The sequence below is a fragment of the Oncorhynchus mykiss genome, chromosome 19 (genome assembly GCF_013265735.2).
Source record: "Oncorhynchus mykiss isolate Arlee chromosome 19, USDA_OmykA_1.1, whole genome shotgun sequence".
Taxonomy (NCBI): domain Eukaryota; kingdom Metazoa; phylum Chordata; class Actinopteri; order Salmoniformes; family Salmonidae; genus Oncorhynchus; species Oncorhynchus mykiss.
In genome coordinates, this window is record NC_048583.1 from 65,144,223 (window position 1) to 65,162,423 (window position 18,201).

Below are 18,201 nucleotides of genomic sequence, written 5' to 3' on the forward strand. Positions count from 1 at the left end.
TATTATTTTTTTTTTAACCCGGTCAAGTTCGGTTTCTGTGCAATCCTAAGCCACTCTAGAAGGCAACCAAACGTGTTTCATCATTCTACATTATGTATTGGCTACACAACACGTCAATTAGAAGGTCAGTCATCATTACGCACCAATGAGACGAGCAGTGTTCACCTGCACCACCAAGTCAGAACAGTAGTCTTAAATTTTGAGGGGAAAGGGGACCAAATTATTAGGGTGAGGCACATGGGCTACTAACAGCTTACTACACAACATACACTTAGTATTACTTTCTTAGCTACAGTATATATATATCCCTGGCATATTACATCATTTATGCAGCAGCATACAATACATTTTTTGACTCACCTTGTTGCGCTGTGCTGACTTGAACAGGATGGTGGCGCGGCGGTCCTTCGTCGGCAAACTTTGTCATCAAAGTCTGGCATTCTCTGGATATATGATGCTTTCAATACAACAGGGAACTCAGAGGCCTGAGTTCTGAGTTGGGTTGACTGTTCAAAACATATTTTCTCGTCATAATTTCTCTTCATATGACAAGGATGGAAAAGGATTTGCCAGTAGATTGTCAACTTGATTCATGATGATGACTGCTAGCTAAGATTGTGAAAGTAAGATGTTCAGTCAAATCAAAGCTACATTATATATACACTGCTCAAAAAAATAAGGGGAACACTAAAATAACACATCCTAGATCTGAATGAATGAAATATTCTTATTAAATACTTTTTTATTTACATAGGTGAATGTGCTGACAACAAAATCACACAAATTATTAATGGAAATCAAATGTATCAACCCATGGAGGTCTGGATTTGGAGTCACACTCAAAATTAAAGTGGAAAACCACACTACAGGCTGATTCAACTTTGATGTAATGTCCTTAAAACAAGTCAAAATGAGGCTCAGTAGTGTGTGTCCTCCACGTGCCTGTATAACCTCCCTACAACGTCTGGGCATGCTCCTGATGAGGTGGCGGATGGTCTCCTGAGGGATCTCCTCCCAGACCTGGACTAAAGCATCCGCCAACTCCTGGACAGTCTGTGGTGCAACGTGGCGTTGGTGGATGGAGCGAGACATGATGTCCCAGATGTGCTCAATTGGATTCAGGTCTGGGGAACGGGCGGGCCAGTCCATAGCATTCCTCTTGCAGGAACTGCTGACACACTCCAGCCACATGAGGTCTAGCATTGTCTTGCATTAGGAGGAACCCAGGGCCAACCGCACCAGCATATGGTCTCACAAGGGGTCTGAGGATCTCATCTCGGTACCTAATGGCAGTCAGGCTACCTCTGGCGAGCACATGGAGGGCTGTGCAGCCCCCCAAAGAAATGCCACCCCACACCATGACTGACCCACTGCCAAACCGGTCATGCTGGAGGATGTTGCAGGCAGCAGAACGTTCGCCACGGCATCTCCAGACTGTCACGTCTGTCAGTGTGAACCTGCTTTCATCTGTGAAGAGCACAGGGCGCCATTGGCGAATTTGCCAATCTTGGTGTTCTCTGGCAAATGCCAAACGTCCTGCACGGTGTTGGGCTGTAGCCCAACCCCCACCTGTGGACGTCGGGCCCTCATACCACCCTCATGGAGTCTGTTTCTGACAGAGCAGATACATAATATAATAGAGACAGTAGATCTAGCAGGTCTCTCATAATATAATAGAGACAGTAGATCTAGCTCGTCTGTCATATTATAATATCGACAGTAGATCTAGCTGGTATGCCATAATATAATAGAGACAGTAGATCTAGCTGGTCTGTCATAATATAATATAGACAGTAGATCTAGCTGGTCTGTCATATTATAATAGAGACAGTAGATCTAGATGGTCTGTCATAATATAATAGAGTCAGTAGATCTAGCTAGTCTGTCATAATATAATAGAGATAGTAGATCTAGCTGGTCTGTCATAATATAATAGAGACAGTAGATCTAGCTGGTCTGTCATATTATAATAGAGACAGTAGATCTAGCTGGTCTGTTATAATATAATAGAGACAGTAGATCTAGCTGGTCTGTCATATTATAATAGAGACAGTAGATCTAGCTGGTCTGTTCATAATATAATAGAGACAGTAGATCTAGCTGGTCTGTCATAATATAATAGAGACAGTAGATCTCGATGGTCTGTCATAATATAATAGAGAGAGTAGATCTAGCTGGTCTGTCATATTATAATAGAGACAGTAGATTTAGCTGGTCTGTCATAATATAATAGAGACAGTAGATCTAGCTGGTCTGTCATATTATAATAGAGACAGAAGATCTCAATGGTCTGTCATAATAGAGACAGTAGCTCAAGCTGGTCTGTCATAATATAATTGAGACAGTAGATCTAGCTGGTCTGTCACAATATAATAGAGGCAGTAGATCAAGCTGGTCTGTCATAATATAATAGAGACAGTAGATCTAGCTGGTCTGTCATAATATAATAGAGAAATTATATCTAGCTGGTCTGTCATAATATAATAGAGACAGTAGATCTAGCTGGTCTGTCATATTATAATAGAGACAGTAGATCTAGCTGGTCTGTCATAATGTAATAGAGACAGTAGATCTAGCTGGTCTGTCATATTATAATAGAGACAGTAGATCTAGCTGGTCTGTCATAATGTAATAGAGACAGTAGATCTAGCTGGTCCGTCATAATATAATAGAGACAGTAGATCTAGCTGGTCTGTCATAATATAATAGAGACAGATCTAGCTGGTCTGTCATATTATAATAGAGACAGTAGATCTAGCTGGTCTGTTATAATATAATAGAGACAGTAGATCTAGCTGGTCTGTCATAATATAATAGAGACAGTAGATCTAGCTGGTCTGTCATAATATAATAGAGACAGTAGATCTAGCTGGTCTGTCATAATATAATAGAGACAGATCTAGCTGGTCTGTCATATTAGTAATAGAGACAGTAGATCTAGCTGGTCTGTCATAATATAATAGAGACAGATCTAGCTGGTCTGTCATATTATAATAGAGACAGTAGATCTAGCTGGTCTGTCATATTATAATAGAGACAGTAGATCTAGCTGGTCTGTTATAATATAATAGAGACAGTAGATCTAGCTGGTCTGTCATAATATAATAGAGACAGTAGATCTAGCTGGTCTGTCATAATATAATAGAGACAGTAGATCTAGCTGGTCTGTCATATTTTAATAGAGACAGTAGATCTCGATGGTCTGTCATAATATAATAGAGACAGTAGATCTAGCTGGTCTGTCATAATATAATAGAGACAGTCGATCTAGCTGGTCTGTCATAATATAATAGACACAGTAGATCTAGCTGGTCTGTCATAATATAATAGAGACAGTAGATCTAGCTGGTCTGTCATATTATAATAGAGACAGTAGATCTAGCTGGTCTGTCATAATGTAATAGAGACAGTAGGATCTAGCTGGTCTGTCATAATATAATAGAGACAGATCTAGCTGGTCTGTCATAATATAATAGAGACAGTAGATCTAGCTGGTCTGTCATATTATAATAGAGACAGTAGATCTCAATGGTTTGTCATAATATAATAGAGACAGTAGATCTAGCTGGTCTGTCATAATATAATAGAGACAGTAGATCTAGCTGGTCTATCATAATATAATAGAGACAGTAGATCTAGCTGGTCTGTCATATTATAATAGAGACAGTAGATCTAGATGGTCTGTCATAATATAATAGAGACAGTAGATCTAGCTGGTCTGTCATAATATAATAGAGACAGTAGATCAAGCTGGTCTGTCATAATATAATAGAGACAGTAGATCTAGCTGGTCTGTCATAATATATTAGAGACAGATCAAGCTGGTCTGTCATAATATAATAGAGACAGTAGATCTAGCTGGTCTGTCATATAACAGAGACTGTAGATCTAGCTGGTCTGTCATAATATAATAGAGATATTAGATCTAGCTGGTCTCTCATAATATAATAGAGACAGTAGATCTAGCTCGTCTGTCATATTATAATATCGACAGTAGATCTAGCTGGTTTGCCATAATATAGCAGAGACAGTAGATCTAGCTGGTCTGTCATAATATAATAGAGACAGTAGATCTAGCTGGTCTGTCATATTATAATAGAGACAGTAGATCTAGCTGGTCTGTTATAATATAATAGAGACAGTAGATCTAGCTGGTCTGTCATAATATAATAGAGACAGTAGATCTAGCTGGTCTGTCATAATATAATAGAGACAGTAGATCTAGCTGGTCTGTCATATTTTAATAGAGACAGTAGATCTCGATGGTCTGTCATAATATAATAGAGACAGTAGATCTAGCTGGTCTGTCATATTATAATAGAGACAGTAGATTTAGCTGGTCTGTCATAATATAATAGAGACAGTAGATCTAGCTGGTCTGTCATAATATAATAGACACAGTAGATCTAGCTGGTCTGTCATAATATAATAGAGACAGTAGATCTAGCTGGTCTGTCATAATATAATAGAGACAGTAGATCAAGCTGGTCTGTCATAATATAATAGAGACAGTAGATCTAGCTGGTCTGTCATAATATATTAGAGACAGATCAAGCTGGTCTGTCATAATATAATAGAGACAGTAGATCTAGCTGGTCTGTCATATAACAGAGACTGTAGATCTAGCTGGTCTGTCATAATATAATAGAGACAGTAGATCTAGCTGGTCTGTCATAATATAATAGAGACAGTAGATCTAGCTGGTCTGTCATATTTAATAGAGACAGTAGATCTCGATGGTCTGTCATAATATAATAGAGACAGTAGATCTAGCTGGTCTGTCATATTATAATAGAGACAGTAGATTTAGCTGGTCTGTCATAATATAATAGAGACAGTAGATCTAGCTGGTCTGTCATAATATAATAGACACAGTAGATCTAGCTGGTCTGTCATAATATAGTAGAGACAGTAGATCTAGCTGGTCTGTCATAATATAATAGAGACAGTAGATCAAGCTGGTCTGTCATAATATAATAGAGACAGTAGATCTAGCTGGTCTGTCATAATATATTAGAGACAGATCAAGCTGGTCTGTCATAATATAATAGAGACAGTAGATCTAGCTGGTCTGTCATATAACAGAGACTGTAGATCTAGCTGGTCTGTCATAATATAATAGAGATATTAGATCTAGCTGGTCTCTCATAATATAATAGAGACAGTAGATCTAGCTCGTCTGTCATATTATAATATCGACAGTAGATCTAGCTGGTTTGCCATAATATAGCAGAGACAGTAGATCTAGCTGGTCTGTCATAATATAATAGAGACAGTAGATCTAGCTGGTCTGTCATATTATAATAGAGACAGTAGATCTAGCTGGTCTGTTATAATATAATAGAGACAGTAGATCTAGCTGGTCTGTCATAATATAATAGAGACAGTAGATCTAGCTGGTCTGTCATAATATAATAGAGACAGTAGATCTAGCTGGTCTGTCATATTTAATAGAGACAGTAGATCTCGATGGTCTGTCATAATATAATAGAGACAGTAGATCTAGCTGGTCTGTCATATTATAATAGAGACAGTAGATTTAGCTGGTCTGTCATAATATAATAGAGACAGTAGATCTAGCTGGTCTGTCATAATATAATAGACACAGTAGATCTAGCTGGTCTGTCATAATATAATAGAGACAGTAGATCTAGCTGGTCTGTCATATTATAATAGAGACAGTAGATCTAGCTGGTCTGTCATAATGTAATAGAGACAGAGGATCTAGCTGGTCCGTCATAATATAATAGAGACAGTAGATCTAGCTGGTCTGTCATAATATAATAGAGACAGATCTAGCTGGTCTGTCATAATATAATAGAGACAGTAGATCTAGCTGGTCTGTCATATTATAATAGAGACAGTAGATCTCAATGGTTTGTCATAATATAATAGAGACAGTAGATCTAGCTGGTCTGTCATAATATAATAGAGACAGTAGATCTAGCTGGTCTATCATAATATAATAGAGACAGTAGATCTAGCTGGTCTGTCATATTATAATAGAGACAGTAGATCTAGATGGTCTGTCATAATATAATAGAGACAGTAGATCTAGCTGGTCTGTCATAATATAATAGAGACAGTAGATCAAGCTGGTCTGTCATAATATAATAGAGACAGTAGATCTAGCTGGTCTGTCATAATATATTAGAGACAGATCAAGCTGGTCTGTCATAATATAATAGAGACAGTAGATCTAGCTGGTCTGTCATATAACAGAGACTGTATATCTAGCTGGTCTGTCATAATATAATAGAGATATTAGATCTAGCTGGTCTCTCATAATATAATAGAGACAGTAGATCTAGCTCGTCTGTCATATTATAATATCGACAGTAGATCTAGCTGGTTTGCCATAATATAGCAGAGACAGTAGATCTAGCTGGTCTGTCATAATATAATAGAGACAGTAGATCTAGCTGGTCTGTCATATTATAATAGAGACAGTAGATCTAGATGGTCTGTCATAATATAATAGAGACAGTATATCTAGCTGGTCTCTCATAATATAATAGAGACAGTAGATCTAGCTGGTCTGTCATATTATAATAGAGACAGTAGATCTAGCTGGTCTGTCATAATATAATAGAGACAGTAGATCAAGCTGGTCTGTCATAATATAATAGAGACAGTAGATCTAGCTGGTCTGTCATAATATATTAGCGACAGATCAAGCTGGTCTGTCATAATATAATAGAGACAGTAGATCTAGCTGGTCTGTCATAATATAATAGACACAGTAGATCTAGCTGGTCTGTCATAATATAGTAGAGACAGTAGATCTAGCTGGTCTGTCATAATATAATAGAGACAGTAGATCAAGCTGGTCTGTCATAATATAATAGAGACAGTAGATCTAGCTGGTCTGTCATAATATATTAGAGACAGATCAAGCTGGTCTGTCATAATATAATAGAGACAGTAGATCTAGCTGGTCTGTCATATAACAGAGACTGTAGATCTAGCTGGTCTGTCATAATATAATAGAGATATTAGATCTAGCTGGTCTCTCATAATATAATAGAGACAGTAGATCTAGCTCGTCTGTCATATTATAATATCGACAGTAGATCTAGCTGGTTTGCCATAATATAGCAGAGACAGTAGATCTAGCTGGTCTGTCATAATATAATAGAGACAGTAGATCTAGCTGGTCTGTCATATTATAATAGAGACAGTAGATCTAGCTGGTCTGTTATAATATAATAGAGACAGTAGATCTAGCTGGTCTGTCATAATATAATAGAGACAGTAGATCTAGCTGGTCTGTCATAATATAATAGAGACAGTAGATCTAGCTGGTCTGTCATATTTTAATAGAGACAGTAGATCTCGATGGTCTGTCATAATATAATAGAGACAGTAGATCTAGCTGGTCTGTCATATTATAATAGAGACAGTAGATTTAGCTGGTCTGTCATAATATAATAGAGACAGTAGATCTAGCTGGTCTGTCATAATATAATAGACACAGTAGATCTAGCTGGTCTGTCATAATATAATAGAGACAGTAGATCTAGCTGGTCTGTCATATTATAATAGAGACAGTAGATCTAGCTGGTCTGTCATAATGTAATAGAGACAGAGGATCTAGCTGGTCCGTCATAATATAATAGAGACAGTAGATCTAGCTGGTCTGTCATAATATAATAGAGACAGATCTAGCTGGTCTGTCATAATATAATAGAGACAGTAGATCTAGCTGGTCTGTCATATTATAATAGAGACAGTAGATCTCAATGGTTTGTCATAATATAATAGAGACAGTAGATCTAGCTGGTCTGTCATAATATAATAGAGACAGTAGATCTAGCTGGTCTATCATAATATAATAGAGACAGTAGATCTAGCTGGTCTGTCATATTATAATAGAGACAGTAGATCTAGATGGTCTGTCATAATATAATAGAGACAGTAGATCTAGTTGGTCTGTCATAATATAATAGAGACAGTAGATCAAGCTGGTCTGTCATAATATAATAGAGACAGTAGATCTAGCTGGTCTGTCATAATATATTAGAGACAGATCAAGCTGGTCTGTCATAATATAATAGAGACAGTAGATCTAGCTGGTCTGTCATATAACAGAGACTGTATATCTAGCTGGTCTGTCATAATATAATAGAGATATTAGATCTAGCTGGTCTCTCATAATATAATAGAGACAGTAGATCTAGCTCGTCTGTCATATTATAATATCGACAGTAGATCTAGCTGGTTTGCCATAATATAGCAGAGACAGTAGATCTAGCTGGTCTGTCATAATATAATAGAGACAGTAGATCTAGCTGGTCTGTCATATTATAATAGAGACAGTAGATCTAGATGGTCTGTCATAATATAATAGAGACAGTATATCTAGCTGGTCTCTCATAATATAATAGAGACAGTAGATCTAGCTGGTCTGTCATATTATAATAGAGACAGTAGATCTAGCTGGTCTGTCATAATATAATAGAGACAGTAGATCTAGATGGTCTGTCATAATATAATAGAGACAGTATATCTAGCTGGTCTCTCATAATATAATAGAGACAGTAGATCTAGCTGGTCTGTCATATTATAATAGAGACAGTAGATCTGGCCGGTCTCTCATAATATAATAGAGACATTATATCTAGCTGGTCTGTCATAATATAATAGAGACATTAGATCTAGCTGGCCTGTCATATAACAGAGAGAGTAGATCTAGCTGGTCTGTCATAATATAATAGAGACAGCAGATCTGGCTGGTCTCTCATAATATAATAGAGACATTAGATCTAGCTGGCCTGTCATAATATAATAGAGACATTAGATCTAGCTTGCCTTTCATAATATAATAGAGACAGTAGATCTAGCTGGTCTGTTATAACATGATAGAGACAGTTGATATAGCTGGTCTGTCACAATATAATAGAGACAGTAGATTTAGCTGGTCTGTCATTATATAATAGAGGCAGTAGATCTAGCTGGTCTGTCATAATATAATAGAGACAGTAGATCTAGCTGGTCTGTCATAATATAATAGAGACAGTAGATCTGGGTGGTCTGTCATAATGTAATAGAGACAGTAGATCTAGCTGGTCTGTCATAATATAATAGAGACAGTAGATCTGGCTGGTCTGTCATAATATAATAGAGGCAGTAGATCTAGCTGGTTTGCCATAATATAATAGAGACAGTAGATCTAGCTGGTCTGTCATAATATAATATAGACAGTAGATCTAGCTGGTCTGTCATATTATAATAGAGACAGTAGATCTAGCTGGTCTGTCATAATATATTATAGACAGATCAAGCTGGTCTGTCATAATATAATAGAGACAGTAGATCTAGCTGGTCTGTCATATAACAGAGACTGTAGATCTAGCTGGTCCGTCATAATATAATAGAGACAGTAGATCTAGCTGGTCTGTCATATTATAATAGAGACAGTAGATCTGGCCGGTCTCTCATAATATAATAGAGACATTATATCTAGCTGGTCTCTCATAATATAAGAGAGACATTAGATCTAGCTGGTCTGTCATAATATAACAGAGACAGTAGATCTAGCTGGTCTGTTATAACATGATAGAGACAGTTGATGTAGCTGGTCTGTCACAATATAATAGAGACAGAAGATTTAGCTGGTCTGTCATTATATAATAGAGGCAGTAGATCTAGCTGGTCTGTCATAATATAATAGAGAAAGTAGATCAAGCTGGTCTGTCATAATATAATAGAGACATTAGATCTAGCTGGCCTGTCATATAACAGAGAGAGTAGATCTAGCTGGTCTGTCATAATATAATAGAGACAGCAGATCTGGCTGGTCTCTCATAATATAATAGAGACATTAGATCTAGCTGGCCTGTCATAATATAATAGAGACATTAGATCTAGCTTGCCTTTCATAATATAATAGAGACAGTAGATCTAGCTGTTCTGTTATAACATGATAGAGACAGTTGATATAGCTGGTCTGTCACAATATAATAGAGACAGTAGATTTAGCTGGTCTGTCATTATATAAGAGAGGCAGTAGATCTAGCTGGTCTGTCATAATATAATAGAGACAGTAGATCTAGCTGGTCTGTCATAATATAATAGAGACAGTAGATCTGGGTGGTCTGTCATAATGTAATAGAGACAGTAGATCTAGCTGGTCTGTCATAATATAATAGAGACAGTAGATCTGGCTGGTCTGTCATAATATAATATCGACAGTAGATCTAGCTGGTTTGCCATAATATAATAGAGACAGTAGATCTAGCTGGTCTGTCATAATATAATATAGACAGTAGATCTAGCTGGTCTGTCATATTATAATAGAGACAGTAGATCTGGCTGGTCTGCCATAATATAATAGAGACAGTAGATCTAGCTGGTCTCTCATTATATAATAGAGGCAGTAGATCTAGCTGGTCTGTCATAATATAATAGAGACAGTAGATCTGGCTGGTCTCTCATAATATAATAGAGACATTAAATCTAGCTGGTCTGTCATAATATAATAGAGACATAGAGACAGTAGATCTAGAGACAGTAGATCTAGCTCATCTGTCATATTATAATATAGACAGTAGATCTAGCTGGTCTGCAATAATATAATAGAGACAGTAGATCTAGCTGGTCCTTCATAATATAATAGAGATATTAGATCTAGCTGGTCTGTCATATTATAATAGAGACAGTAGATCTAGATGGTCTGTCAAATATAATAGAGATATTAGATCTAGCTGGTCTGTCATAATATAATAGAGACAGTAGATCTAGCTGGTCTGTCATATAACAGAGACTGTAGATCTAGCTGGTCTGTCATAATATAATAGAGATATTAGATCTAGCTGGTCTCTCATAATATAATAGAGACAGTAGATCTAGCTCGTCTGTCATATTATAATATCGACAGTAGATCTAGCTGGTTTGCCATAATATAGCAGAGACAGTAGATCTAGCTGGTCTGTCATATTATAATAGAGACAGTAGATCTAGCTGGTCTGTCATAATATAATAGAGACAGATCTAGCTGGTCTGTCATATTATAATAGAGACAGTAGATCTAGCTGGTCTGTCATATTATAATAGAGACAGTAGATCTAGCTGGTTTGCCATAATATAATAGAGACAGTAGATCTAGCTGGTCTGTCATAATATAATATAGACAGTAGATCTAGCTGGTCTGTCATATTATAATAGAGACAGTAGATCTAGATGGTCTGTCATAATATAATAGAGACAGTAGATCTAGCTGGTCTGTCATAATATAATAGAGACAGTAGATCTAGCTGGTCTGTCATAATATAATAGAGACAGTAGATCTGGCTGGTCTGCCATAATATAATAGAGACAGTAGATCTAGCTGGTCTCTCATTATATAATAGAGGCAGTAGATCTAGCTGGTCTGTCATAATATAATAGAGACAGTAGATCTGGCTGGTCTCTCATAATATAATAGAGACATTAAATCTAGCTGGTCTGTCATAATATAATAGAGACATAGAGACAGTAGATCTAGAGACAGTAGATCTAGCTCATCTGTCATATTATAATATAGACAGTAGATCTAGCTGGTCTGCAATAATATAATAGAGACAGTAGATCTAGCTGGTCCTTCATAATATAATAGAGATATTAGATCTAGCTGGTCTGTCATATTATAATAGAGACAGTAGATCTAGATGGTCTGTCAAATATAATAGAGATATTAGATCTAGCTGGTCTGTCATAATATAATAGAGACAGTAGATCTAGCTGGTCTGTCATATAACAGAGACTGTAGATCTAGCTGGTCTGTCATAATATAATAGAGATATTAGATCTAGCTGGTCTCTCATAATATAATAGAGACAGTAGATCTAGCTGGTCTGTCATATTATAATATCGACAGTAGATCTAGCTGGTTTGCCATAATATAGCAGAGACAGTAGATCTAGCTGGTCTGTCATATTATAATAGAGACAGTAGATCTAGCTGGTCTGTCATAATATAATAGAGACAGATCTAGCTGGTCTGTCATATTATAATAGAGACAGTAGATCTAGCTGGTCTGTCATATTATAATAGAGACAGTAGATCTAGCTGGTCTGTCATAATATAATAGAGACAGTAGATTTGGCTGGTCTGTCATAATATAATATCGACAGTAGATCTAGCTGGTTTGCCATAATATAATAGAGACAGTAGATCTAGCTGGTCTGTCATAATATAATATAGACAGTAGATCTAGCTGGTCTGTCATATTATAATAGAGACAGTAGATCTAGATGGTCTGTCATAATATAATAGAGACAGTAGATCTAGCTGGTCTGTCATAATATAATAGAGACAGTAGATCTAGCTGGTCTGTCATAATATAATAGAGACAGTAGATCTGGCTGGTCTGCCATAATATAATAGAGACAGTAGATCTAGCTGGTCTCTCATTATATAATAGAGGCAGTAGATCTAGCTGGTCTGTCATAATATAATAGAGACAGTAGATCTGGCTGGTCTCTCATAATATAATAGAGACATTAAATCTAGCTGGTCTGTCATAATATAATAGAGACATAGAGACAGTAGATCTAGAGACAGTAGATCTAGCTCATCTGTCATATTATAATATAGACAGTAGATCTAGCTGGTCTGCAATAATATCATAGAGACAGTAGATCTAGCTGGTCCTTCATAATATAATAGAGATATTAGATCTAGCTGGTCTGTCATATTATAATAGAGACAGTAGATCTAGATGGTCTGTCAAATATAATAGAGATATTAGATCTAGCTGGTCTGTCATAATATAATAGAGACAGTAGATCTAGCTGGTCTGTCATATAACAGAGACTGTAGATCTAGCTGGTCTGTCATAATATAATAGAGATATTAGATCTAGCTGGTCTCTCATAATATAATAGAGACAGTAGATCTAGCTCGTCTGTCATATTATAATATCGACAGTAGATCTAGCTGGTTTGCCATAATATAGCAGAGACAGTAGATCTAGCTGGTCTGTCATATTATAATAGAGACAGTAGATCTAGCTGGTCTGTCATAATATAATAGAGACAGATCTAGCTGGTCTGTCATATTATAATAGAGACAGTAGATCTAGCTGGTCTGTCATATTATAATAGAGACAGTAGATCTAGCTGGTCTGTCATATTATAACAGAGACAGTAGATCTAGATGGTCTGTCATATTTTAATAGAGACAGTAGATCTCGATGGTCTGTCATAATATAATAGAGACAGTAGATCTAGCTGGTCTGTCATATTATAATAGAGACAGTAGATTTAGCTGGTCTGTCATAATATAATAGAGACAGTCGATCTAGCTGGTCTGTCATAATATAATAGACACAGTAGATCTAGCTGGTCTGTCATAATATAAAAGAGACAGTAGATCTAGCTGGTCTGTCATATTATAATAGAGACAGTAGATCTAGCTGGTCTGTCATAATGTAATAGAGACAGAGGATCTAGCTGGTCCGTCATAATATAATAGAGACAGTAGATCTAGCTGGTCTGTCATAATATAATAGAGACAGATCTAGCTGGTCTGTCATAATATAATAGAGACAGTAGATCTAGCTGGTCTGTCATATTATAATAGAGACAGTAGATCTCAATGGTTTGTCATAATATAATAGAGACAGTAGATCTAGCTGGTCTGTCATAATATAATAGAGACAGTAGATCTAGCTGGTCTATCATAATATAATAGAGACAGTAGATCTAGCTGGTCTGTCATATTATAATAGAGACAGTAGATCTAGATGGTCTGTCATATTATAATAGAGACAGTAGATCTAGCTGGTCTGTCATAATATAATAGAGACAGTAGATCAAGCTGGTCTGTCATAATATAATAGAGACAGTAGATCTAGCTGGTCTGTCATAATATATTAGAGACAGATCAAGCTGGTCTGTCATAATATAATAGAGACAGTAGATCTAGCTGGTCTGTCATATAACAGAGACTGTAGATCTAGCTGGTCTGTCATAATATAATAGAGATATTAGATCTAGCTGGTCTCTCATAATATAATAGAGACAGTAGATCTAGCTCGTCTGTCATATTATAATATCGACAGTAGATCTAGCTGGTTTGCCATAATATAGCAGAGACAGTAGATCTAGCTGGTCTGTCATAATATAATAGAGACAGATCTAGCTGGTCTGTCATAATATAATAGAGACAGTAGATCTAGATGGTCTGTCATATTTTAATAGAGACAGTAGATCTCGATGGTCTGTCATAATATAATAGAGACAGTAGATCTAGCTGGTCTGTCATATTATAATAGAGACAGTAGATTTAGCTGGTCTGTCATAATATAATAGAGACAGTCGATCTAGCTGGTCTGTCATAATATAATAGACACAGTAGATCTAGCTGGTCTGTCATAATATAATAGAGACAGTAGATCTAGCTGGTCTGTCATATTATAATAGAGACAGTAGATCTAGGTGGTCTGTCATAATGTAATAGAGACAGAGGATCTAGCTGGTCCGTCATAATATAATAGAGACAATAGATCTAGCTGGTCTGTCATAATATAATAGAGACAGATCTAGCTGGTCTGTCATAATATAATAGAGACAGTAGATCTAGCTGGTCTGTCATATTATAATAGAGACAGTAGATCTCAATGGTTTGTCATAATATAATAGAGACAGTAGATCTAGCTGGTCTGTCATAATATAATAGAGACAGTAGATCTAGCTGGTCTATCATAATATAATAGAGACATTAGATCTAGCTGGTCTGTCATATTATAATAGAGACAGTAGATCTAGATGGTCTGTCATAATATAATAGAGACAGTAGATCTAGCTGGTCTGTCATAATATAATAGAGACAGTAGATCAAGCTGGTCTGTCATAATATAATAGAGACAGTAGATCTAGCTGGTCTGTCATAATATATTAGAGACAGATCAAGCTGGTCTGTCATAATATAATAGAGACAGTAGATCTAGCTGGTCTGTCATATAACAGAGACTGTAGATCTAGCTGGTCTGTCATAATATAATAGAGATATTAGATCTAGCTGGTCTCTCATAATATAATAGAGACAGTAGATCTAGCTCGTCTGTCATATTATAATATCGACAGTAGATCTAGCTGGTTTGCCATAATATAGCAGAGACAGTAGATCTAGCTGGTCTGTCATAATATAATAGAGACAGTAGATCTAGCTGGTCTGTCATATTATAATAGAGACAGTAGATCTAGCTGGTCTGTTATAATATAATAGAGACAGTAGATCTAGCTGGTCTGTCATAATATAATAGAGACAGTAGATCTAGCTGGTCTGTCATAATATAATAGAGACAGTAGATCTAGCTGGTCTGTCATATTTTAATAGAGACAGTAGATCTCGATGGTCTGTCATAATATAATAGAGACAGTAGATCTCGCTGGTCTGTCATATTATAATAGAGACAGTAGATCTAGCTGGTCTGTCATAATATAATAGAGACAGTAGATCTAGCTTGTCTATCATAATATAATAGAGACAGTAGATCTAGCTGGTCTGTCATATTATAATAGAGACAGTAGATCTAGCTCGTCTGTCATATTATAATATCGACAGTAGATCTAGATGGTCTGTCATAATATAATAGAGACAGTATATCTAGCTGGTCTCTCATAATATAATAGAGACAGTAGATCTAGCTGGTCTGTCATATTATAATAGAGACAGTAGATCTAGCTGGTCTGTCATAATATAATAGAGACAGTAGATCAAGCTGGTCTGTCATAATATAGTAGAGACAGTAGATCTAGCTGGTCTGTCATAATATAACAGAGACAGTAGATCTAGCTGGTCTGTTATAACATGATAGAGACAGTTGATGTAGCTGGTCTGTCACAATATAATAGAGACAGAAGATTTAGCTGGTCTGTCATTATATAATAGAGGCAGTAGATCTAGCTGGTCTGTCATAATATAATAGAGACAGTAGATCAAGCTGGTCTGTCATAATATAAAAGAGACATTAGATCTAGCTGGCCTGTCATATAACAGAGAGAGTAGATCTAGCTGGTCTGTCATAATATAATAGAGACAGCAGATCTGGCTGGTCTCTCATAATATAATAGAGACATTAGATCTAGCTGGCCTGTCATAATATAATAGAGACATTAGATCTAACTTGCCTTTCATAATATAATAGAGACAGTAGATCTAGCTGGTCTGTTATAACATGATAGAGACAGTTGATATAGCTGGTCTGTCACAATATAATAGAGACAGTAGATTTAGCTGGTCTGTCATTATATAATAGAGGCAGTAGATCTAGCTGGTCTGTCATAATATAATAGAGACAGTAGATCTAGCTGGTCTGTCATAATATAATAGAGACAGTAGATCTGGGTGGTCTGTCATAATGTAATAGAGACAGTAGATCTAGCTGGTCTGTCATAATATAATAGAGACAGTAGATCTGGCTGGTCTGTCATAATATAATATCGACAGTAGATCTATCTGGTTTGCCATAATATAATAGAGACAGTAGATCTAGCTGGTCTGTCATAATATAATATAGACAGTAGATCTAGCTGGTCTGTCATATTATAATAGAGACAGTAGATCTAGATGGTCTGTCATAATATAATAGAGTCAGTAGATCTAGCTGGTCTGTCATAATATAATAGAGACAGTAGATCTAGCTGGTCTGTCATAATATAATAGAGACAGTAGATCTAGCTGGTCTGTCATAATATAATAGAGACAGTAGATCTGGCTGGTCTGCCATAATATAATAGAGACAGTAGATCTAGCTGGTCTCTCATTATATAATAGAGGCAGTAGATCTTGCTGGTCTGTCATAATATAATAGAGACAGTAGATCTGGCTGGTCTCTCATAATATAATAGAGACATTAAATCTAGCTGGTCTGTCATAATATAATAGAGACATAGAGACAGTAGATCTAGAGACAGTAGATCTAGCTCATCTGTCATATTATAATATAGACAGTAGATCTAGCTGGTCTGCAATAATATAATAGAGACAGTAGATCTAGCTGGTCCTTCATAATATAATAGAGATATTAGATCTAGCTGGTCTGTCATATTATAATAGAGACAGTAGATCTAGATGGTCTGTCAAATATAATAGAGATATTAGATCTAGCTGGTCTGTCATAATATAATAGAGACAGTAGATCTAGCTGGTCTGTCATATAACAGAGACTGTAGATCTAGCTGGTCTGTCATAATATAATAGAGATATTAGATCTAGCTGGTCTCTCATAATATAATAGAGACAGTAGATCTAGCTCGTCTGTCATATTATAATATCGACAGTAGATCTAGCTGGTTTGCCATAATATAGCAGAGACAGTAGATCTAGCTGGTCTGTCATAATATAATAGAGACAGTAGATCTAGCTGGTCTGTCATATTATAATAGAGACAGTAGATCTAGCTGGTCTGTCATAATATAATAGAGACAGATCTAGCTGGTCTGTCATATTATAATAGAGACAGTAGATCTAGCTGGTCTGTCATATTATAATAGAGACAGTAGATCTAGCTGGTCTGTTATAATATAATAGAGACAGTAGATCTAGCTGGTCTGTCATAATATAATAGAGACAGTAGATCTAGCTGGTCTGTCATAATATAATAGAGACAGTAGATCTAGCTGGTCTGTCATATTTTAATAGAGACAGTAGATCTCGATGGTCTGTCATAATATAATAGAGACAGTAGATCTAGCTGGTCTGTCATATTATAATAGAGACAGTAGATTTAGCTGGTCTGTCATAATATAATAGAGACAGTCGATCTAGCTGGTCTGTCATAATATAATAGACACAGTAGATCTAGCTGGTCTGTCATAATATAATAGAGACAGTAGATCTAGCTGGTCTGTCATATTATAATAGAGACAGTAGATCTAGCTGGTCTGTCATAATGTAATAGAGACAGAGGATCTAGCTGGTCCGTCATAATATAATAGAGACAGTAGATCTAGCTGGTCTGTCATAATATAATAGAGACAGATTTAGCTGGTCTGTCATAATATAATAGAGACAGTAGATCTAGCTGGTCTGTCATATTATAATAGAGACAGTAGATCTCAATGGTTTGTCATAATATAATAGAGACAGTAGATCTAGCTGGTCTGTCATAATATAATAGAGACAGTAGATCTAGCTGGTCTATCATAATATAATAGAGACAGTAGATCTAGCTGGTCTGTCATATTATAATAGAGACAGTAGATCTAGATGGTC